Source organism: Asterias rubens, chromosome 20 (genome assembly GCF_902459465.1).
Source record: "Asterias rubens chromosome 20, eAstRub1.3, whole genome shotgun sequence".
NCBI lineage: Eukaryota > Metazoa > Echinodermata > Asteroidea > Forcipulatida > Asteriidae > Asterias > Asterias rubens.
In genome coordinates this window covers 1,663,726-1,689,456 of record NC_047081.1, presented here as the reverse complement: position 1 = coordinate 1,689,456, position 25,731 = coordinate 1,663,726, and the positions used below count along the sequence as shown (strand labels likewise).

The window sequence follows — 25,731 nt, the reverse complement described above, 5'->3', positions numbered from 1 at the left end:
AAACAAGTGAAGGAATGAGTTCTATAGTCGAAACCCCATACCACATGAATCAAAATTGAAAACTTACCTCGAATTGTTTCCCTGTCCTGCCCGATCCAAACTAAGTTCAATGAGCAACACACGGTATAGTTTTCATCCAGAGTCAATATCCCCCCTGAAAGATCCAAAAGGTGAAATTGAAAATCTACAAGTCGAAGAAAGTCAAAAGAACATTACCACCCTACAACTATCATCATCATCATCATCATCATCATGGTCATCCCCAACCGACTAAAAGAACACCCAATATGATATGAATGTGGCCAGGTGTCAACCTCGACCGAGATTATTATTCCGCGTGCCCGGGAGCTCGGGCCGATAGCCAGGGACCCCCTACCGGGGAATATTATTGCTATCTACGGTACCGACTTGCGGACCCGTGACGGTGATTAGCGGTGCTCACTCGTCATGGGAGTGAACGACCAACTGACGCCATTTCTGCTATCGACCAATGTGTAAACTCAAAATGATGGAAGACTCGCTGGTTACTAGTTTTTGATAAAGTATTCTTAACTTTAAGTTTGCTCTACCACTTGGGAGGCAAAGTTTGTTTTCTTTATTTGAAAACATTACTCAATCGATATTGTGTAAGAAATTATAGTGGCTTGAACCACCGCTTAACATCTCGCGAGCTACAAACTGGAAACAGGGTACCAGTGCCGAATTTAAATCGCATATTGGTCTGGTCACTTCTGCCTAGCACTAATGATAAAGTGTTAAGCAGCTTAATTGACCTTCTTGCCATTGAAATGATTGACTCAGACAAGACAGCCGCATATTACCTTTAGCATTTATGAGGCAATATGTAAATGGCTGACCTTTTATCCAGCCAGAATCGGGACTTAGTTCTAGGGACGTCTGGGTGCTAAACGGTTATGGACACTTTTCAAAGATGAAATAGTGGCGGGTATTTTCATACGATGAGTAGTGTATTCCTTACGTTTTTTTTTTGAATGGGAGCGGCAAGACAGCCGCATATTACCTTTAGCATTTATGAGGCATGTAAATGGCTGACCTTTTATCCAGCCAGAATCGGGACTTAGTTTTAGGGACGTCTGGGTGCTAAACGGTTATGGACACTTTTCAAAGATGAAATAGTGGCGGGTATTTTCATACGATGAGTAGTGTATTCCTTTATAAGTGTCCTTTTTTAATGGGAGCGGCAAGATAGCCGCATGTTACGTTTAGCATATGAGGCATGTAAGGACGTCTGTGTGCTTGGTTGTGGACACTTTTCAAAGGTGATAATTAAAGTGGCGCGTGTTCTCATAAAGCTGAGTAAATTTACAGGGATCAATTCTCCGCCCATAAAGCGCAGGCACATGTTAATAAAATGTATATATTGAAGTTAATTATTATGCTAACAAGTATTTTGAGTAATTATACCAATAGTGCCCAGTGCCCTTAAACAAAGCCATGATATGCGGTCCGCCTTTGTGGATGTCTTCGTCAATTCATTCATCGGAACGAAGACGTGGTCTCCCATCATCTTAATTAGTTATAGGGAAACATCTTCAAGACGAATTGTATATTGTCCATCGTTGGTGTATTGTCAGGGGAGACGGTCTCGCTTTGTTATGGCAATTAACTTCATTTGGAAACAACGAGGTTATAAGACTACTTGATTGAATGAGCCAATGAATAGCTTAATCATGTAGTGATTAAAGGCACTGGGCACGGTTGTTAATTATTAAAAATAACTAGTGGCATAAACACTTACTTGGTAACGACCAATACAGAGATGTTGATGGTGTAAATCATTGTAAGAAACGGCTCCCTCTGAATTAACGTAGTTGTTGAGAATGTTCAATGACCAATACCTAAATAACAAGTTGACATTCGCTGTAATGTTCAATGTCCATTATTAATCTAAAAATTTACTGCCATTAACTCCAGTGGAGTTGCCTGCATGAACATGTTTACAAATTAACTTTGTGTTGTTTTACTTCGGTAAGTGTACTTTCTGCCGGTGACCAACCACCTTCCCACTTTTCCCACGTGGTAATAATCGCCCTAGATCCGTCACTAGAGTATGATGTGAATATTGACTTTTTAGTCCTCCTCTCAGCCGCCCCCCCCCCCCCATGGATATGAAGTCATGCTTCATCTCATGCCCACCGTTTTTTGAAATAGGGCTATAGTGCACTCTTAAGTTAAAGGGACTCGTTGCCTTGGAATAAGGCTGGAAATCCTGTTATAATACCTTTAAACTCATTTTTTTTTTTTTTTTGGGGGGAGACAACTTTTGAACTATTTTACTTACCTGTCTAACCCGCACCCAGTACCCTGTTTCAAAAAGCCGTTACAGCACAACAATGCTTATCATAATTCTTTGCTAGCAAAATATGAGTGATTCTTTTTTTTAGTTTTCCAAATTCCGAAATCTACTAAGTTAAGTTGTCAAAGAGCAAATCTACGAAACAAAGTCGACACACACATGCATGGTGTTACTGTAACTTACCGTACAATATTTTTGTTCTTCGTGTTCAATTAGACTATTCAGATCGTGTGTATCGCAATGCATTGAATTAGAGCATTTTGTACTTAATATTGCCTACCGAAACAGGGCATCACGACCCCTTTAGCATTTGAACAGACACAACATCGCATTTACTCATGTTGATATTTGTCTAAATGAAATCTAAGAAGTTTTCTGACACTTATAAGCTCGAAATTGTTTCTTGAAGGCTAGTGATTGTTGATGGCTCATTCCTTGAAGGCAAAACAATGAGTATTATTCCCCTTCCAAACGGCGACGGATATCACTGATTGAATAAAGACTAATTATATCAGGCAAATTAAATGTCTTTCTAATATCGCCCTTTTGTCAAATGCTGGTCTAGTCTCTCCTCAAGTCTGCAGCTATATGGATCTAGGTTAAGTTTCAGGTGTCACTTGTTATTCCTCTATTGACCCGAAGGCCTAGTTTATGACTCTTCTCTCTTCTTAATACTCTTGTCTCACTTAATGTCAAGACAGTGATGGGGTCTGCAGGTGGTGGGGGGGGGGGGGCATGGAGGGAAATGAAAGCCCCGTACTTGTTCGTCTCTTATTGTTTGGCGAGATGGGGTTGTGTAAATGTTATGTCGTGCAGATATATACATTTTGTCTGACAGAAGCAAAAGGCGATAGTTTAGGGGTTGACACAAAAGGGCATTTAGGTAAACTTGTTCTGGCACCATTTCTTAGAGCTGCTGGAAGGGAAAGTAATTTTTATTTATTTTATTTATTTATTTTCGGGGGGGGGGGCTGTTGCTAGAGAACGTCCAATACCCTTTACTGGGGGCTCGAGGTTGATATAGATCGCCCACTGCCCTTCAATGTGGGTTCAAGATTGAATGTGGGCGCGAGGGTGATAGAGACCGTTCATTGGCCTTTAATGAGGTTCTCCATAATGTGAAAACGTATACCCAGGCGCCTGAGTTCACGCTACAGTTGCAGTGTACTCATCTGGGACGCCTTTGTCGGCTTGTCCAACTGCGTGTGCTCACTGGGGGCAATCAAACTCATATAATAGCCATTCCACTGATCTCTACTACACTGACAAGTATACTGATCAGTGAGCCATTGCACATGATGAGTACTTGGTGTAATTCAAACCTGATTTCTCTGACTGTCATCTTCATTGGGTGCGTTCGTTTAGCTTCCCTGGGTCGACCCCGGTGTGTGGCGGTTTTTTTTTCCCCAGGACGAACGTGGGTAATTATCTGCACACCTTCGTCCTGGAAAACAAAACCGTCACACACCGGGGTCGACCCAGGGAAGCTAAACGAACGCACCCACTATGAGCAAGTTCGAGTGGGCACAATGAGTCGACCCGGGCCCAATTTCATGGCTCTGCTTACCGCCGGAAGCGCCGAATTTCTGCGCTAGCCTTGTAAGCGTAGAATGCCTAGTAACGTGAAGTAAGCACGCGCAGAAGCCCAAATTCGCCGCTAACCCGTGAAATACGCTTGCCGTAAGCACAGAATTCCCTGCTTCCGTAAGCGCCGATTCTGTGCTTACGGTAAGCAGAGCCATGAAATTGGGCCCCGGTGGTTGGCTACTGACTAGCAATGTACATGCGCAGCGACGCACCCACTCGAAAGACTCATTTAGAAGTCTAGTCAACCTTCCGCTTTTTCGCTACAGTGTCACTGGTTCTCCTCTGCGCTTTACTTTATGTTAGAATGGAACATGCTGTTGGGACCGGTGAAGAAACCATGGGCTCGAGGCTGGTTCCAAATGGTCGACCACAGTGGTCAACCAATGGTCAACCAGCCTGGGTTCGAGTGCAATGGTCAACCTGTAGTTATCCATTGGGCACACTCGAACTTGCTCCATGTGTAGCCATATTTTGTGGCATACCTTTATGTGCAATAGCACGTAATGACATAGAATATGCCAATGTTTGAGATGGCACCAGACTTTTCGTCTCAAACACTCTGCGCAATAGCACCATGACTAGACTTGGTAACTGTCAAAGACCAGTATTTTCACTAGGTGTATCCCAACATAATGCAAACAGTAACAAATCCGTGATAATTTGGACTCAATTGGCCATCGAAGTTGCAAGAATTTGATGAAAGAAAAAATACCCTTGTTGCACAAAATAATGTTTATTGTGTATACTTTTTGATGTATATAACAAAAGGCTTCAGGCCTGAAGTCTTTTATTATTGATATCCCTTGCTTGTTCTGCAGGCTTTCTAAATACATTCATGTATTTCCACTCCACTGCTTATGTTACACAATAATTACCTGTTCCTGTTTGTTGTGTTGTCATTTAGCCTTCGAGAAAGACTCTGAGGGTCGAAACGTCAGGCGAATTGACTATTTTTTGCTTTTAATATTTGAGTGAGAAATTACCTCTTTCTCAAAAAAAAACTACCTTACTTCAGAGGGATCCGAGTAATTACCAATAGTGTCCAGTGCATCCAAGGATCCTTACAAACATGCTTTGCTACTTGTTATAGGAAAGCACAAAATCAAACTGATGTGATACTTTCCTAGCAAGACGTTATTATACAGCTCAGTTACACCATGTAGAGAAGATGATATGAGTTTTGCTCAGCGAAGACGAAACCCGAGTCAATAACATAATCGATTTTGATCAGACGGATAGTGCCCTGCCCGGGCAATAGTTCGAAATATTTCTAAACGAAAGAACTGCGATATTATTGTTTTATCAACCGAAGGGGTCACCCCTTGTGACTACGGACCAACCAACAAAAGATCTTGATCTATGGCGAAGAAACTCGAGTCAATAACATAATCGAGTTTGATCAGAGGGAAGTATTTGTTCACAAAGTGCCCTGCCCGGGCATTAATTCAAAACATTTCTAACCAAAGAGACAACGGTGATATTTGTTATTGACCGCAGGGGTCACCTATTGTAACTATGGACCAACCAACAAAAGATCTTGAGTCTACGGGATTAGACCTGCGCATAAAAAAACCGCTACAGGGCAAACTGAAGATGAACCGTACTACAATAAGAAACAAAAATCATGGTCTTTATTGCTATGGTTACCGGAGGTTGTATAAAGTACATCCACGCACGGGGTTGGGAAGTGTGAAGGATTCCCGCCTAAAGTATTAACTGATCTGTTTTCTAGCACGACATTGACACGGCTGATGATGTAACGAAAGGTGGAACTGACAGGCTTAATTAATTTTCTTAAAGCTACTTCACATTTTGCGTTGTCTTTATGTGCGTGGCGTTATATGGGGGCATACACGACCTGTCGGCTTACTGTGTGCAAGATCTTGATGTCTTAATAGTGATGGATAGCGCTTATACTTCGCTTTAAAGACACTGGACAGTCTTCTCACTTGGTGTATCTTAACATGCGTACACAAAAACCTGTACAAATTTGAGCTCAATTGGTCGTTGAAGATGCGAGATAATAATGAAAGAAAAAACACCCTTGTCACACGAAGCTGTGTGCTTTCAGACGCTTGATTTCAAGACCTCAAAATCTAATTCTGAAGTATCGAAATCAAACTCGTGGAAAATTACTTCTTTCTCGAAAACTACGTTGCTTCAGAGGGAGCCGTTTCTCACAATGTTTTATACTATCAACAGCTCCCCATCGTTACCAAAACAGTGTCAACTGCATTTAATAGTGATTGCTAGCGCTTAGGCCAATACTTTGCTTTGAATCGCTTACCTGGAAAGAATGTGAGCTGACTTCAATCAAAGGTTAATGTGAAACTCTGTTCAGACGTTGTTTGTTGAGGCAATTTAAAGAGACAGTAAGTAGAAATAAATATGCGGTTCATGATTTGTAGATTTCAAGAAATTTCTGTGGTGTCGTGGCCGAGCGGTTGGATCAGAGCAACGGACTTAAGTTCTGGTGTTTCTGATCAGCAGAGTGTGAGTTCGAGTCCCGGTCGGTTTTTACCGATCATTTATAAATTGTTTATCGTAATCCTATGTGAGAGGAAGAGTCGTCGGACCAATCGGGTAGCTATTTTCTGTGCATCAAAATTGCCGCTGTCGCAGTGTTTTTCAGTGAGAAAAAAAATGAAATCCTTCAAATAAAGACCAGGAAAATTATATGAGGATGGCATTTCTATATACTACAGAGTAAAATCGCTTCCGGGTAAATGTTCTTAATATCAAGTCAGGTGTTTTTCATGGGGATAATAGTTAACCTTCCCAGGTTGATCATTGAAGAGACTCTATTGGTTCAGCAATGACTAAGATTCGCTCTCGGAGCACTTATTGTGTATCTTAGTGAGAAACTGATGTGCGAAATCTAGTTACAGGTAGAAACAACACAGATGGCGAGCTAGAGTTAAAGATACAGCCGTGGTCAAACAAGGTTTACTGGTTATTGGATCAGCAATTGGGGACAACTCACCGGGTGTGATAAGTTTGCATAAGGGAAGCAATCGTCCATAGATATGTTTTGTATCGGGAATTCAATGGGAGACTTTGAAACGCTAGGTGGCAGCAGGCTGACGATGTTTTCCGTTGTTTACGCTAAGCATGCATACATTTTTTTTACCAATGGGAGACTTGGAACCCTGTGTGGGCGCAGACTTACAAGGAAAATGTCCATTGTTTACGTAGCTCTGGATATGCGCATCTTTTTTTTATTCAATTAAGTTCACATTTATTTCTATACTGTCAAAACTCAACACAGCATTACAGAGAACCCTTACCAAGAACAATGTAATTACATGGTAAGTCTGGTACCACCTAGCGTCCCAAAATCCCCATTGCAATGATAATGTTTGCGGACGACACGTGACCAGATTCCAGATCATACTGACCCAGTCCGACCTCATCATGACCCGGATCCGGGTCAAGCTCTGACCCGGAAGTGTTTAGAGTGTACCTAAAATGTAACCGTTGTGTACTCTGGAGGTGTTGCGGCCGAGCGGTTAAGAGCAGCGATTTTAAACTCCGGTGTTTCTGTTCAGCAGAGTGTGGGTTCGAGTCCCAGTCGTGATACCATGTGTCCTTAAAGCTAGACATTTAACCATTGATTTGTCTTTCGGATAGGACGTTAAACCGTTGGTCCCGTGTGTTGTGTAACAGGCGTAAAAGAACCCAGTGCAATTCGACCTTGCAGGAAATAATATAATATATAATGTTGAAGCACCTTGAGCGTCACTCAGTGACGCATGTGCGCGTTAAGAAGCCACTTGAATACTATTTCTTCTACCTTTACTTTACAGTAATAGTATTACGTTTTCTATGGCATGGCGAATGACAATGGCCAAGTTATCACTCTAACTGAAATTCAAACACGTCCCTGCCGAACTAATAGATTAAGTTTGATTCAGGTAGATACCAGCACAATTTATCTTTATGGCGTCAAGCCGGGTGTACATCAAAAAGAATTCCACAGCAATGATGGTGAGAAAATAGTAAACTTGACTTAGAAACGACGACACTACCGTGTGTCACTCAACTAATAAGTTTACACCACGGACACGTTATAGTTTGTATTAACTGAAAGTACATCTGCTGGTATATCTGTGTATATAGTATGGGGAACAACTTGTTGTATACCTTGCCTGTAAAGCCCGCCAGTCAAAAACCGAAAGAGGTGCAATTTATCAATATCTCTGCTCGCCGAATACCGTTCTGCAACAAAGGGTCATTTCAGTCAAACCCCGGCATTGTGGACTCCTAAAGAAACCTTATATATCAAGATAAGAAGAAGATCTCTTTGAGATGTCAGTCTTCCTCAACGGGGTCCAAAGTGGCCCTTCTTTTGTTTGGGGACAACGGGTGGCTTCCCCAAGCCGCCACCCCTACTTATTCATGGTTTGACGGTCTTCTTTTACCGTCGAGAGATGCCTTGCTCTATGAGAAAAGCCAACTAAAAGTAATAGGTATTAAGCTATTTCAACCAATATAGTGGTACGTGGAACTGACCACAAAAAATCCCTCACTTAAAAGTAAGGTTCATGCTTAAAGTTTGTGACAACACAAACTAACTTTTGGTCAGAAGTCAAAAAACGTCCAAAAAATGTCATCTTTGAATGGGCAACACTATTTTCATTTGGCAACAGGCTCTTCAAGTTGCAAATCTTAAGATTGTAATAAAATATATGTCAATGGGGCACCAAGGCCAAGGTTGCATGTAACTCTTACAAATTGCATCTAGCTCTGGGCTCCTTGAAAATTAAGACCTGGAACATCGTATTAGATTTATGCTGATTTGGAATGGTTTTCACAAAATGCAAGTTGTCACCGTCAACCAGTATTGACCATTAATGCCAAACAAGATCTTTGCTCACTTTACGCTCATATTGGTCTTTCACACGATGGGCTGCCAACCTGCCACCAGGGGCAAGTTGCCACCTATACCTAAAACAGCCTGGTTACCCCCTTCACAACCCGTTAGAGAGTAGGCATGGGTACCGTCGATTTCACAAAACTCTTCCTAACTCCGGTAAAACTAATCTTATGGGCTTAGGATGAGTCCCAACCCTGCACTGTAGCTTGAGACCTAAAGATTAATCCTAAGTTAGGACGAGATACCCGTCCTAACTCGAGATAAGACGAGTCCTAACTCTTTGTGAAATCGACGGAACACAATACACTCCTCCCGAGTATATACATACAAATTAACAAACAAGCCATTAACCTTTAAATTTGGTGGAGGATACTCTTTTCCAGATGTTTCAGAAACAATTTACATAACACCCGTTACTTGTATTAGTTACAATCAGAATAATGTTGTTTGTCCAATGGTCCTTAGTAACAATTTTATACTTAGAATAAACAGAAGGTCACTAAATGAAAAATGCACATACATCAATCGAATATTTCACTTAGAAAATAAACGTTCATGTTTGCCAAACAATTGCTTTGAAGAGCACTCAGCACTCTCGGTCAGTAAACCACGTTTACTCAAAAACGAATATTTTTTGTTTTGAATACCATTCAAGATCAACACTTCCCATTAACCAGGAGCCCAAAAGTACATGTATATATGCAAAAGCTATTTATAATACCAATACAAATTGCACTGATGACATTTTTCTAAGCAGACGATTTAGGGGCTTAGGGGATTTTTGACAAAGATGAGGCCATGAACGAGTGAGGGATAATGTCGAATGGAATAGCAACCAGCTGTGGAATATGTTTCACCATTATTATGAATGTTGGATGATTTAAGTCGACGTTTCGGTAGTGTCTTCGAGAAAGAAAAAGAACAAAACCAAAAAAAATTCTCTCCAAAAAATCCCCCCCAAAAATAAAACACGGAAGCCACGAGTACGGATAAACAAATATTTGCCATTCCAGATTGCCTAACTAGGCGGGGAAAAAAACGACGTTTCGGTAGCCTGTCATCAAGAAAATTTGATGGGAAAGCTGTTTTTACATTAGTAGAATACAAGCCAATTCTACCATAAAACACAAACTTGTTTCCTTTTCCAAAATACATGCACGTACTGCTGAATGACCGTAGTCGACGTTTCGGTAGGTCTGTCTTCAAGAAAAATGCACTGCGAAACCTGGGATGTTAACATTGACATCATAAGAAACAATCAATTTTTTGTTTTACATCTAGTGTTAAAATAACAAAAATGTTAATGTTTATGCAGAAATTTGTGTTATTTAACCACACTGTGGTGTACATTTTGAATCTTTGTTATATGTCACAACAAGGCGTCAATTTTACTACCCCAGTTTGTGTTCAATGTAGTGGGAACTTCTGGTCTGCATTGCAGAGCCTTTTAAAGGCAGTGGACACTATTGGTAATTGTCAAAGACTAGCCTTCACAGTTGGTGTATCTCAACATATGCATAAAATAACAAACCTGTGAAAATTTGAGCTCAATCGGTCATCGAAGTTGCGAGATAATAATGAAAGAAAAAACACCCTTGTCACACGAAGTTGTGTGCGTTTAGATGGTTGATTTCGAGACCTCAAGTTCTTAATCTGAGGTCTCGAAATCAAAATTCGTGGAAAATTACTTCTTTCTCGGAAACTATGGCACTTCAGAGGGAGCTGTTTCTCACAATGTTGTATACCATCAACCTCTCCCCATTACTAGTCACCAAGAAAGGTTTTATGCTAATAAATATTTTGAGTAATTACCAATAGTGTCCACTGCCTTTAATAAACATTGTCATTATTGGAAAAATACACTCTGCAGAAGTGATTTGTGCCGCGACTTACAAAGGGGACGAAACAACATCTGTTTTGAGAATTTACGTTCATAAACGGTTTGTAAACGAGGCATGAAGTGCAACACTAATATCCCAAGGGTTTTGTTATACGTGAGGATAACAATCACACCCGTACAGGTTAAATCCGTATGTTCGTGTACATTAGTTGGCTTTTGGCTTGTGTGTGCGCCTCCTCCGTACTTTGCTTAGCAAAAGATTAATTTCAAGTTAAGATCAATCTTAGCTCTTTATGGAATCGGACCCTGTGAGCCGATTTCACGAAATGCTAGGATTAATCCTAACTCGGGTTAGGACGAGTAACTCGTCTGCGTAGAATGGGTTCAAGAGTCGAAACGTCTTAGGATACGGAAATTAAAGGAACACGTTGCCTTGGATCGGTCGAGTTGGTCTTTGAAAAGCGTTTGTAACCGTTTGTTAGAAAGATGTTGTAAAAGTAGAATACAATGATCCAAACAATCATGCCTCGAAATTGCACGGTTTTCCTTTTGCCTCGTCGACTAACACGGTCGGCCATTTATGGGAGTCAAATTTTTGACTCCCATAAATGGCCGACCGTGTTAGTTCGCAAAGTAAAAGGAAACCACGCAATTTCGAGGCAAATATTGTGTGGATCATTGTATTCTACTTTAAAAAAATCTTTCCAACCATATACATTTTATAACAAACGCCTGTACAAACGCTTTATATAGACCAACTCGTCCGATCCAAGGCAACGTGTTGCTTTAACTCGTCCTAAGTCATAAGATTAATCCTAAGTTTAGAATAGTTTGATGAGTTGGTCTTACCTTGCAGTGAGAGTTGAATCCACTTTATAAATGTTTCCCCTGCAGCTCAACCACATAGCAAGTGAAACTCAGTGAAAGATATTTTATAAGCACACAATAATTTATCAACTCAAAAATGTTTCACAGAGAAGCCTTGATAGGTGTCAAATCGCAAGACAACCTTGTCACCTGTTGAAGCGAATGTTAAAAGAACGCGACATCTTTTGTTTTTTGTTCCCAGCCTACAGCTACTGAAAACGTTCTGGCAGAAAAACTATGCAGCCTCACTGCACAACATGTAGAGCCTGTAAAAATGTCCCAGCTATAGGACCACACGTCTGGCTCCACGGTGTTCCGTGCGTCGGTGTGCGTAGAGCAAATCGAGTGGCGATTATACACTCATCGGTAAACGGACTCGCAAACCAACTCCCTCTCTCTTCAATGTCGTGTCATCAGACGTCAGGGGTGGACTCACTAACACAATCAAGACTAGGGCTCCCGCCTACTCCATTTTATTTTGAATAATTCAGCTTTCAGGTAGCACTGCGGAGTAAACACCGGGTACACAGTCACCAGCGATACGGTGGCTACGCATTAATAGTTTGCACTCGTGACTGAACCCACACCTTCTGTTTATATCGCCTCTGCACTTGTTAGGGTTAACGCACTCCAGATTCTGTATGAGGGAAACCGTAAAAAAAGAAACTAGTTCAGCAGTCTGTTTTGGAGATCATGATAATAACAATATACTTGTAGTGCGCACATTATGTCCACCCGCTTGGTGTTCAAGGCGCTGCAGTAAAACTAAAAACTAAACGAAAGGAAACAGACACAACAAAATTAGTTCTTGAAAAACTGTGACATAAGATAAGTTTGAGAAGAGATTTGAAATTTGTGGTACAAAGACAATATCTAAGATCACGTGGAGAGAGTCCCAGATGCGTGGCGCAGCTGAAGAAAAATACCTGTCACCCCAGGAGTGTCGAGACTTGGGTTCAATGAGGAGGACAAGCATTCCTTTAAGTTTGAATGTTTTAATTGAATAGTTTGTACAAAACCCATATGGGTCTGTCGTCCTAATTGACTTGCAATATCAATGGAATAGCGTGTAATTTTAGGCCACCTTTAACTTCATACCTACGTTGCAAAGCGTCGTGATCGGCCCATTCTTGTAATCCCAGAATGTCACATTTGCACTAAAACTGTACAAACTCTACTCCCAAACTCTTCTCACAGACACAGCCAGGTTTGATATAAACTTCATTGTAACAATGTGAATTGTTTACTATACCTGGCTAGCATTGCAAAAACTGTTCACTATACTAATTTGACACTTTGAATTATTTCACTCTCATTTTCACTCATGTACTGGCTGGACCTGATGCGAATATGATACCAGGCTTGATCGTCAGGGTTCGATGATTTGAACACCATTGATCGATAATAGTCGATATTAGCAATAATCCCTCTCCTCACACAAGGCTTGAAAAGGGGGATGAGACATTTTCAAGGTTGAGGGGGGATTAAACCTCTTGTGCTATTCGAGGATTAAGAAACGACAAAAGAAACCTGAGTGTAGTTCGATGGTAACGGTAAGATTGTATTGTTATAGCCAGGCCATCGTGAGGCGGTTAAAGCACTAAGCATGCAATTAGGATTTCAACCCAGCAGGTACTTTCTCGTTTACACTGCAAGGAAGTGGGGTGTTCAAATTTACACCAAGGGTGTTGTCATATAGTTGTTATACAGATACCCAAGAGGGAATCCAAATTGACATCCAAACTTCCAGGTGTCAGCCCCACTCCATACTTCAGGGTCCTTGTCCCTGCCCTGACTTCCAGGTTCTAGTCCCCTTTCCAGATTTACAGGTCTTAAGTCCCAAAGGACAAATACCACAATCACGGCAAATAAAGACGGCTGAACGAGTACTGTTGAAACTTGGGTGATTTTATTTACTCTCTCACGTGTGTAACGAACTATTAGACTTGATTCAAGTCCCGTTCTCGTATGAAAGGTCCCCAAGCATATCGCGCCAACTAGCAAACAACCCGTAAGGTGCGCGCTCGCCGTCAAAATGTGGTCCCCAGAATGGACATCAGGCTGGGGTAATGCAGAGCATCACAACACAATAGTTTTCAGGCGATCGCACGGTATTGGGACTTGAGAGTCAAGTCTTACGAACTATTTGCTCTTTTCATCCGTTGCATCTCACAGTTCAGCGGACCGCAATCTCTTGAAGACGCAGTGACTTGAATCAAATAAACCCATGAGTAGGCTGGCGGGATGGACGCCTTTAGTCTAACGGCGTCTCCAGTCCAATCTGCAATTTATGTTGTAGCCTCATTTTGTGAATTACTGTTGGGGGGCACAGTGGGGACTCCTCAGTGTATTGAGGTATTGACGTTGTCGGTGATGGATTGCACAATCCATGTTCTGAATTGGCTATGTTGTAACGGATACTCGAGTTTACCCCTGCGGCCATGCCGTAAGAGGTCATTTACTGGCAACCAGTTCCAGCCAACTTCAAAGAAAAAAGCCATTCCCATTTTAATGTTCATTTTATCTTTCGTGTGGATCGCAAAACATTGTTCGAAAAAATGACCCACAAAAGTGGTGATGGCATCAAATGCTGTTAGTTGCCTCCAAGTTGACCGTAAAAGTTGTTTTGTGTGACAACTTGGTCTTGCTTCAAGACAACCGTGTCAAGTCATGCGCCTCTCTAAATATATGCATGAGTACGTTACCATTCTAACCCAAAACGAGGCCACAGGCGCAGGCGCTGCAAGTGGTACTTTGGTAAAAATTATGACGTCATGCATGAATGAAGAGAGGCATTTATTCTGGTAAGCATTGGTTCAGTTGTGCTTAGCTACTTTTTGTGCTTAAAGTAGCTCGATGAAATTGTGCCCTGTTTTGTTTAACTTTAATGAAGTTGAGATATCATGTGCTTTCGTTATCTTGTCTGGTCCAGTTCATCGGGATGTGTGTTTTTGTCAGGGGAGACAGCCCCAGCTGTTTAAGTAGATCAACATCCCGATGCCTATCACCCACACTTTTATCCGCGTTGATACCAGGTCGACCGGTGGAGGGAGAGGGTGATGAGTCCGCTAGGGGGTGTCAATCGCGTCGATTCCCGGGGATGATTCATCGGTTGGACTCAGCGGGAAGTTCGGGGGAGACGCACTTGGGGAGTGCATCGATGAAGAATGTGATGTTGCGAGATCTGCTAGCTATTCGCGGAGAAGATTCATGTGTTGTTTTTGCAGGCTAGATGGATTCTTAAAAATGTTACAGAATGCTTCATTGGCTTTGAGAGTTTCTGACATGGTACAGAGGGCTGTGCGGCACCTTGTACAGGTTTGGGGCTACATTTAGGTCCGGTCTACATCTAGGTGCATGTTTGGGGCTACATTTAGGTCAGGCTACATTTAGGGCTCGGGCTACATTTGGTGCCGCACAGAGGGCAGTGATGATCGAACTTATCCGTGTATGCATGTTTATGTACCCTACACCCCCCCCCCCCCCCAAACACACACACACACACGCCCACTCAAAGTGTTGGACTGCTACTTTGAAGTCTAGCTTTTTAGTTTCCCAAACCACCCCTTAGTTATGTGTTTTCGTCATTGGAGGAAATCTGTGTTGTTGTTTTTTTTTTATCAAGTAATGAATCACTAGTAATACTGACTGTGTGAATTGTTAAACCGTTTTGGGTTGAAGGAAAAAAATATTACTTTTATTTTGAGCATTAAAAAAACGATTTGGGTAACAAGATGGGCTACCTTCTTGCTATCAAATTTCAAATTCAATTTCCATATTTGGAAAATATCATGGATTCAAAAAATAAAAATTCCATTCGCATGTAAATTTTATTAAAATATTAATTCCAAGGGCGTTATTGAAATTATATTTAAGTATTAAAGATCGAAATCAGTCAACCATACTGATTTTGTCCTTTCGAGAATATCTTAAAGGGAAGGTAGAAATGGTGTTGTTATAAAGACTCACATAATATAGATAACGAAGAGAGAATAAAAAATAACAAAATAGGTAGAAATTAGTGCCAGTTTAACACCTAATGATGTAAATGTTGATACTTGTTTTGATGTGTATAAATGGGACAACAACCTTAACAACAAATGTATTAAAACAACCATTTTTTTTTAGTAAAGTGTAAATGATCACAGTAAAAGATGACAACTATTCAAAAGCAGTTTTGTTTGGCAATTTTCATAGACTAGTGTCCTCACTTGGTGTATCGCAACGTATTTTTATGCCTAAAATAAAATGACCTGCGAAAATTGGTCATCTGAGTGGCAAGAAAATAGTGACAGAAAAAAAGAAGGGAAAAAATGAGCACGGCACAAGAGGTATCACTGGGTGAAAAGGTGCTTTGAGGCCATTCTTGAACATCTGAATTGATTTTGCTGAGCGCAGAAAGACTTAAAATCATTTAATTTGTGGAGCTAATATCAAAGGTATCTACCCTTCCTTTAAGCTAGTTGAAGGTGAATTATTTATTCTGAACCATCCCATAGATGGGAAAATTATCGCACTAAATAAACAGCAATTGTCGTTAGGGGGCTGACAAACTCTATTATCATTTCAGATTTCACCCACCACGTAAATTGCTGCATACCAAACCTGTATCAGCTTCCAAAATTTACCTTACAAGTAGAAAAACAACCATTAAAGTCACCTGGAAGTGGTATTTTTTCAAAATAAAGCTTTTGTCACTAATATATGTGTTTTGATGAGTGGAATGTGAATAAACAGTTAACTAAGGTTTTACAAAATCAGTTCTTATGTTATTTACAAATTTAAGAGCAGACCACGACCCGAGAGGGCGCTGTTCGTGACGTCAATCGAGGCAGACTTTGCCTGTAATGCGTATAGTAAACACAATTGGAAAGTACATGTACGGACCAAGTCGTGAGTTTGTACGTTTCAAAAAAAGATTTTTTTGTGTTTTTTCCGGCAATGCCGACCAGGTGTATTGCTGCTGAATGCAGAAAAAACACTTTTTGAAACGTACCAACTCACGACTTGGACATACATGTACTTTGCACGTGTGTTTACTATACGCATTGCAGGCAAAGTCTGCCTCGATTGACGTCACAAAAGGGGTAGGCGGAGTCAGCCCCCAAACAACTTTATATATTTTTTAAACATATAAATCGTGACAAACAATTACTAAAAAAATTGTGTTATTGTTCGTAAGCATATACTCTTATGTTAGAAAGAAAAAACTTTTATTTCCAGGTGACTTTAAACAAATCCCTCGAGATTTAGCAATAGTTGTAATACTATATATCTAAAAACGCCTGCGTCTTTAGTACCCCTACCTGACGGATTCACTCCTGAAACTAGGGGGCGGGGGGGTGCAAACAAAAACAGTCGAGCAATAATATTTTCCCGCTACGTCAGAAACAATTGGCGGGAGAAATCACAGTGTTAAAACCCAGGGTGATTCGAGCTGGGAGGCTGGTGCCATTCACGGTTTGTTATTCTAATCGCACCTGTGATGCGAAGTACCAGATCCTCGTGGGATGGCATCCAATGGAATAACAATTATTAATTCCGATATAGATTGTAGATGAATACAGAAATGGACACACGGGAACTACACAAATGCCAGCTATACGTCCGTTACTTTTTGAATCAATAGCTATGAGCTTTAAAGGCACTGGACACCATTGATAAATGTCAAAGACCAGTATTCTCACTTGGTGCATCCCTACATTTGCATAAAATAACAACTCTGTGAAAATTTTGATACAACATGATACAACCTGTGCACTTCCAGCAACATCTAGCCCCGATAATCAGAGCAGATTTATTTCTGCACATTAGATTTGCCATCTTCAGACATTATTCCCTGAACTTATTTTTTAGGAATCCCTTTTTTGTTTAACTCGATTTAAAAGAAACAAATTTCCCCTTTGAAAAGCACTACGGCACTGGTCATTTTGGAGTACAGAACAAAAAAATTCCAAGGCGATCAGAGCATACTGAACGAAACAACGAGTGCAAACCAACGGTTCTTTTCAGAACAATCCCAACTCATTTAGAGATTATCATTACATGGTCTTACCGCAAACCTTTGCTATATCAAACGAAATTGCTGCCTGGATGTCAAGATTAAACTAGGTCATCACAGAAGGCGAGGTTTGAATCTTAAACTTGACTTATCCGTTATTCACGGACAATTTAAGAAGAGCTTCCTCTTTGGTATGCATCGATAGGCTCCGATAATAGGTCAATTGCTCTGAACGAAATTTGTTACGGAAATTGTTGGTGAAAAACTGATTGGAATCGTTGGGATTCCGTCGGAAAGTGGTGGAATGTTGTTACACAGCTTAAAGGCACTGGACACTAATGGTATTATTACTCAAAATGTTAGCACAAAAACTTATTTGGTAACGGGTAATTTCGAGCTGTTGATAGTATATAACATTGTGAGAAACGGCTTCCTCTGAAGTAACGTAGTTTGTGAGAAGGTGGTAATTTGTCACTCACTAACCCGACCCCGAAGAATTCTAAGTATCACTACGTGAGGAAAATGTAGACTGCATGGTTAATTTAATAGATGGTAGATTTATGTTACTACCATACCCTATACTCCCGTTTGTAGAAACTCTTCGTTACTCATAAACAAGTAAACTTTATTCTTCTTTTTGAAGTGTGGGACCTTTCCCCTTTAAATATCACAATGTAATTGTCTTCAAGGTGATGTGGCGAATTATTTTTATGCAGCCAATTACACCAGGAACACCGGGCGAACCCCTTTTGTAGACAAAGGATGCTGGCAGAGTTTGGTCCTGCCCCTTCTCACCAAATCACTAACCCCGTTGATTGACACCCCTCTTAGATGAGTGGCATGGTCCAGCTTAGGGTATCATTGCATATGAGCTGACCAGTGTGTACGATGTTGTTAAGACAATGGAAATATTAAAATACATCAGCATGTACCAACGTCCGTCTTTGCAACGAATATATTTTGAAAACATTTGAGCGAATGGTGGTTGACCCAACGGTGAACTAACTGTAACTCATTTGTGACTAATTTGTTTAATTAAAGAGCAAGCCAATAACGGACAACCCTCAGCGTTGATGCAATTAATGTGCATTCAATATGCTCAATTGTCTTGTTAACACAATGAAGTTGGTTTGCTGGACTAAATTGAATTTCCAGCCATGCCACAGCAGTTGTTGAAGCACATATTAACGGTCACAAATTGTCAAAATTAGTTACATAAATTAAGCGTCCAACACAGTCCTAGATGCTTATGATGATCACAGAACGTACTTTAAAGGCACTGGACACCTTTAGTATTTGTCAAAGACCAGTATTCTCATTTGGTGTATCATAATATGTGCATTAATTAACAAATAATATGTGAAAAATGGGACTCAATTGGTCGTCGCAGTTGCAAGGAAATAATCAAGAAAAAGCAACCCTGTTGCACAAAGTCAATGTGTTCTTTCAGATACCTAAAAAGGGCTTCAATACTATGGAATTCTGCTGTATGCTTCCAACCAAGAATTTGTCTAGCCATTAATTTAAGAGTGATTACCAAACGTACACCTTCCCTTTAGCAACTCACAGGCAAATGCTCCAATGAATTCCCAGGATAGCCAACATACATGAGCTCTGCATGTCAGTAAGATTAAATAGCTTTGAACATCATGTTTTCTGATAGATGGGCGACTGTAATTACATAATATATTTGTTTGACTTCTAAAATACAAAACTGTGTCGGTTTTTCAACTCTAGCTGTCTTCAAGCGGCGCGCTATGGGGGACTTTTAAACAGAGCGCGGTGAACAGAATTTTCTAAATTGTCCAACCCCCCGTGCTGGTGTAACGACCCGTTTGGTTAACCTGGTTTTCCGTGCATTTTTACGGCTCAATTTGAATAACTCTTTGGAGATATCCGTGTGTTTTATCGGGGTTTCTATATACCAAGAGTTCATGTTTAGTTAATGCGGTTTCTAGTGGGAGCTTAATCGAGTATAATGCAATAGCTTCTTGGTTAATCAGGATCAACAGAAGTAATTAGGCCTCTGTGAGTGAGTATATGAATGCAAAAAGAGATGCGGATTGGATAAGTCCATTTGTTTACGAGATCATCGCCTTTTTTGCGGCTTTGTTCATTGATGTTGCTGTTGATGTTTTGGTTGTTGTTGCTGCTGCTGCTTTTGCTGTCGTCGTCAGTGTTGTTGTCGTCGTTTCTAATGTCGTTATAGTTGTCATTGTCGTTGTCGTTGCTGCTATAGCTGTCGCTGTCATTATGGGAGACTTTGACAGCAGACTTACCAGGTAAATGTCTGTTGTTTACGTAGTTCTGAGCATGCGCACACTACCGAGAACAATGGATTTTACCTGGTAAGTCTGCTGCCACCAAGCGTCCCAAAAGTCTCCCATTGCTGTCGTTTTATTCAATGCAACTTGTCTTGTTCTTGTTTGATGAGGAAACATTGCCCTGTTACCTTCAGTACTGTCATTTCCCATAGCTTGATGAGATAACTGATATGTCTAATGTTAGACAAATGGCAACCTCAAGTTGTTCTTTTTGATCTGAATGATCTCTTTGATTGAACATAACTATACATAGTGGCAACATACGCCCTCTAATAAAACCCAGTGATTCTTTTCTCGCCCTTTCTCGCAGCAGCGCGTTAACATCATGCATGACATCTTAATCATCGGCTCTCCTGCTTGACTTTACTCTTAGAAAAGAAGAAGAAGAAGATATATTGCCTCGTCTACCTCTGGCGCCATGATCCCCCAGGACGACGCAAGAGGCATTCTTACGATTGTAACATCCAATGCTTGGCTTCGCGCCCAATTAGAAATCTACACCATCTCTATATCTCTCTTTCTTTCTTTCTTTCTTGTTTGTGTTGTTTTACTTGCGGTCAGGTTTTGATGCACGCAACAACTACAGATCGTTGAAGTTCTTCCTCAGTCCTCGTTATGAAACGAAACGACTTTGACATATTGAAATATCAGTTTTACTGAAGACAAGCAGCAATGTCGGTGTTGGTGTTTGGAGTGCCAGGTTACAGAAGGCCTTTTGTCAGTTTTATGACAACGCGTATGAAATGGCCACGCCCACCTGGGCCGAATGTCAATGGGCTCTGATGCTTGAGCACAAAAAGCAGCTAAGCAACAAAGTTCTGCTTACCAGATTAAGGTTACCAGTTAAAACAATCAAAATACGACTGATATCCTGTTATATTTTGCTCAGAAAGAAATATTATCAAGCATCATCTTCTGTGAAAATTCTTATCTCTATGGAAATAAACTGAAATTAAACTGGTAACCTTGCTAATTTTACCAATCTGGAAAAGTGTAGATGTTGTCATTAGATATTTGAAACATCCAATTGGTGGAATGTTGATCTAATCAAAAGGTCTGGGAGATAGATAAAATTATGAGAACATTCTCTCATGCTCAAATATTGTGTACTTAAAGGCACGGGGTAGATTTCACAAAGAGTTTTAACTCGAGTTTAGGAAGAGTTACTCGTCCTATAACTTAGGACTAGCCTTAAGTTTTTGATATCTCCTAGGACTAGTCCTTAGTTAGGATTAGTCTTAACTCTTTGTGAAATCGACCCCTGGACACCTTTGGTAACTGTAAAATACAAGTATTCTCATTTGTTGTATTCCAACATTATGCACAACATAACAATATCTCTGAAAATGTGGTCAATATTGGTCATCGAAGTTGCAAGAGAATAATGAAAGAAAAACACCCTAGGAGCCCACATTTTCACTCGTTCTGCAAATGTTGGGATACACCAAGTGAGGATACTGGTCGTCTGACATTACCAAAAGTCCACACCCCGCCTAGCCAATACTCAAGGTGTTATTACAGCCCGCTTAAAAAGTACTTTTCGTAACAACGGTTTTGTTTTTGCTACATGGGTCTGTCTACTGGGATTTGCAATGTGTACTAAGCTGGTGTGCAAGGATAAAATTTTAAAATAATTGTTATTTTGGAAAGAACGTTGTACTTCACGCTAATGCTAATGACGGTAATTCTTGTCCACAAAGCTTCCAAATTGCAGACGATAACTTTGACAATACGCGTGGGTATTAGATTTGCCGCCAAAAAATAAAGTCTTGCGTTATTCCATGCTCGTTTCCGGGAAAACAATATGTCTAGGTTTAGTCTGGTTTACGGTATTCCAGACAGATCAAACATCATTAAAATTGGAAAGGTTACTGTTTGTTTACTTATTACAAATCCGCACTCTAAAATGTCGTTACATAAACCACTCTTTCTGAAGTAAGGTAGTTTTCGAGGAAGAAGTAATGTTCCACGAATTTTATTGTAAAACCTCAGATTTAGAATTTGAGGTCTCCAAATCAAGCATATAAAAGCACACAACTTTGTGTGACAGAGGTTTTTTTTTCTTTCATTATTATCTCGCAACTTTGATGACCGATTGAGCTCAAATTTTCACAGGTTTGTAATTGTATGCATAATGTTGAGATACACTAAGTGAGAAGACTGGTCTTTGACAATTACCAATAGTGTCCAGTGTCTTTAAGTCTCGCGAGTAATCGAATACAAGAAAGTACTCGAACAATGGATACTTTCATTCAATGAAATCAAATCCCACTTTTGGTAATTACTCAAAATAATTGTGGGTATACAAACGTATTTGGTTACGAGCAATGGGCAGCTATTGACAGTATAAACAGCTCCCTCTAAACTGGTGAGTTTTTTTAAGAAGTATGTTATGTCTCAGTCTTAATTTTCACAGATTTGTTGTTTTATGCATAAGTTTGGATACACCAAGTGAGAATACTGGTCTTTGACATTAACTAAAGGTTTCCAATGCCTTTAAGTGTATATATATACAACCTTTTCGGTGCCGAATGCACTGAATGTGTATTGCTCTATAATTCCAACCATCGACTCAGTTTGGAAAAACAAAACAAAAGGTGTGCTTAATCAAACCAAGTACATCCTCTCCACTCTTCTAAGGAATTCATAGGGCCAGGTATCCCCTTCGGAGAAAATTAAATTAGCGAGCGTGGAGCGGATACAATTCCCCCGAGGATGGATGGCCGGAACCCCGGGCGGACCGACCCACTGGTCACGAGCTAACTCCTGAGATTAAATTTTTTTTTTTCCACGGCCGTGCGGGCAAATGATATTAGCCTTGTGCCAAATTAGGATTTAATTGCGTGAAATCACCAATGAAGGGATTACTGGATTGGTTATCACGGAGCAGGTGGATGGGTGGAGACGGGGGGGGGGGGGCTAAGGCTATATGTTCTGTTAGGACAATTGTATCTTTGAGAAAGAGTTTTTACAAATTTCCCACTAAAGGAATGCATACGTTTGGTAATTGAAACCTGTCCAAAAGAATAATCTGCAATGGAAAAGACAATCTGAGAAACATTACTTTTAGTCCCGCTTCTCATATTCAAATTCGTTGGGATAAGGAGTGATATTTGTGTCCATAACCGCAGTACTTCAAAGTAAAAAAATTCTCAAAATGCAATGTTATCCTTTCCAAAGCTGTTGTACTTCTTACCACGTAAGTTTTTATTGACATTATTTTCATTACCATTATCAGCAGAGTGTGGGTTCGAGTCCTCCTCGAGGCCCACCTGACACGGCCTCGTTTCATAGACCCCCCCCCCCCCTACGATCTCCTCAGTAATTGCAGTTGTAAATCTGAAATAACTGCAGCTTTGACTTGACCCTATACCGTCTTTTAATCAAAATATGTTTTATTCCATAAGCTCGTGTGTTTCTGATCTGTGTGGGTTCTGGTCCCAGTCTTGACACTTGAATGTGTCTCGTAGCCATACATGACCTCACTACACCTTATAAGCATCTTTAGTTTGGTCAAAACGCAATGGAAAAGAGAATAAAACTGACCTCCTTCGATCATTTAAAACGAAAAGGTACTCAACAAATTGTGTCTCCGTGATACAAAATTATGCGTCCGTTTCCGCAGGGGTGATCCCCCCCCCCCCCTCGAAACGCGACCTTCAACGGTGGTGGACGGAGATACCAACTCGGCGCCAAGTCGCTCTTCTCACCTCATTGCGGAACTTTGATGGAATTGGGAAAATGATTTCACAGCCATTCTATCTCACTGAAAGATGACAGAGACCATGCAAGGTTAAGTCATTATTCAAGGACGTGCGAGAATCTCGGGCAGTTATAAAAATTTGTTAGTATTTTTCATTTAAATTTTTTTTTGAGGCGGAGCGCTTTGATTCGATACTGTGTCAGTCTACTGTGAAAGTCGTATTAACTTGTGTCGTGCATGGACGAGTGGTCTAGTTCACTGAGCCCAAGCTTTGGTGTTGTCAGCAGCAGTGGGTTCGAATCTCGGTCATGACACTTGTGCCCTTGAGCAAGGCACCTAACCCTATTCTTCTTAAAAAGTTGGGAAGGTAGTGCAGTTACTTTTAATAACTAACCAACAAGTTTGTTGGCGTGTCCTGGTCGAGCGTCGTTGTTTAAAGGACCCAAGCTCTAGTGTTGTCAGTAGCAGAGTGTAGGTTCGAATCCTGGTCAAGGCACCTGTGCCCTTGAGCGAGGCACTTGGCCATACTTGCTACCATGCCAGGCGCCTACATTCCAACAGACTGTGAAGGGGGCAACCAAACCTTGTTTCAGCTTGCCCTTGTGGCAGTTGATTTGGGTCGACAATTCAAATCGTTTGAGTGTATAGCCCCACCCTGAAGTGGCCGTAGGGCCTTGTGATGATAGGGAATATCTCATTTGTTGTTTAAAGACATTGGACACTTTCGGTAAACAGTATTGTCCAAAGGCCCACACTTCGTGTATCGCAACTTATATATAAAATAGCAAACCTGTGAAAATTTAGGCTCAATCGGTCATTGGAGTTGGGAGAAAATAACGGGAAAACCCACCTTTGTTTCCGCACGTTTCGCCGTGTCATGGCGTGTTTAAAATAAATCCGTAATTCTCGATATCGAGAATTGATAATTGTTTGAATGTTTTCTCAAAAAGTAAAGCATTTCGTGGAATAATATTTCAATAGAAGTCTTTCACCATTACCTTCTGTAAACCCGGTAAGTTATTTGTAAATCTGTGAACTTTTATTATTATTTTTTCTGTTCCGAAAGTGTCCAAAGGCTTTTAAGTTAAAAGGTAAAAGTGTCATCTACAAGGCGGCACAACCAAAAGTCCAAAATATTTGTATTCCAAACCCTCCCCATCACCTCGAGGTTCCACGAGTCCTTTACCATTACCTTTTTTGCCATTTCGGGTTCCTTTGATCTTTGGCTTCACCCCTCAGAGACGGTAATTGGAATTTGATGGCGATATTAATTTTTGTCATAGCGGCAATTTTCTAATCTCACAGCCTCTTTGACTTTCACTTTCATAGCCAACACACCATCGGATGCTGACCATAAATTGTACATCTTATATACTCCCGGGCACTGTCCTTGCAGCTATCTTACGAGGAAATCATATTTTCTTTAAGGAAGGGAGTTATCTTCCAAGATATTTGTGCATGGTTTTTGGCCCATTTCTACGGAGTGTTTTTTAAAGAGACATTATGTGAAGAACAAAATCGGTGAAAAATCTTGGCTTGACAAAAACAAAATCCTCGTTCATTTTTTTTCTCAAAGCGCTATGTACAAAAACAAAGCTACATGAAAGACGAAAGTCATTAGCAAAACAATGTGAAAGGGTTAAGAAAATACATGCAGCCATAGATAGAAAGAAAGAAAAAGGTTTCGGAACTGTGACTGCAATCCTATATAAATGTAAATATGTAGAGTGAAACTAACCAGCGAAAGTTTCATTTCAAAAGGCATGGTTGCGTTTTGAGTAACTCGGAGCGAATGTGTCCACGCAGATTACACAATCTGAACAATTTTTCTGAAAGTTAAATTTTGTTTATAGGTGGATAAAAACTGATATATTTTTTCCCATAGGCCTAATCACATTACTTCTGAATGAAATAATTCTCCAAATGCTTTACCGAAGCTGCGGTACTCAATTTCTTATGATGTTGTCATTAATTATTGTTTGAGTGATCACCATGCGTTTACCTTCCGCTTTCAGTCGAAGGATTGTCCTCTTATCTATAAAAGTTATCTTTCAATAGAAAATCTTCTTTTTTACAATTTGCACCCTTTCTCTTTCAAACACCTGACAGTCGTTGTGTGACATTATTCTTTAATGGATGATACCTTTGGCACGTTTGAGTACAATATGTCAATAAAACGTTGTTTATCTGACAGGAATTGTGAAGATGATTAGATA

General features: G+C 40.4%; 1 protein-coding gene across 1 annotated transcript in view; it reads right to left on the bottom strand.

Moving 5' to 3' along the window:
• Positions 1–12,063, bottom strand: part of LOC117304084 (neuropeptide FF receptor 2-like) — a 49,061-nt gene extending 36,998 nt beyond the window's left edge. Inside the window, exons 1-2 of the mRNA XM_033788581.1 lie at positions 11,470–12,063; positions 68–154 (exon numbers count right to left, since the gene is read on the bottom strand). The gene's annotated coding sequence lies outside the window, so the exon portion shown is untranslated. The remainder of the gene's footprint in view (positions 1–67; positions 155–11,469) is intronic.
• Positions 12,064–25,731: the final 13,668 nt, after the last annotated feature.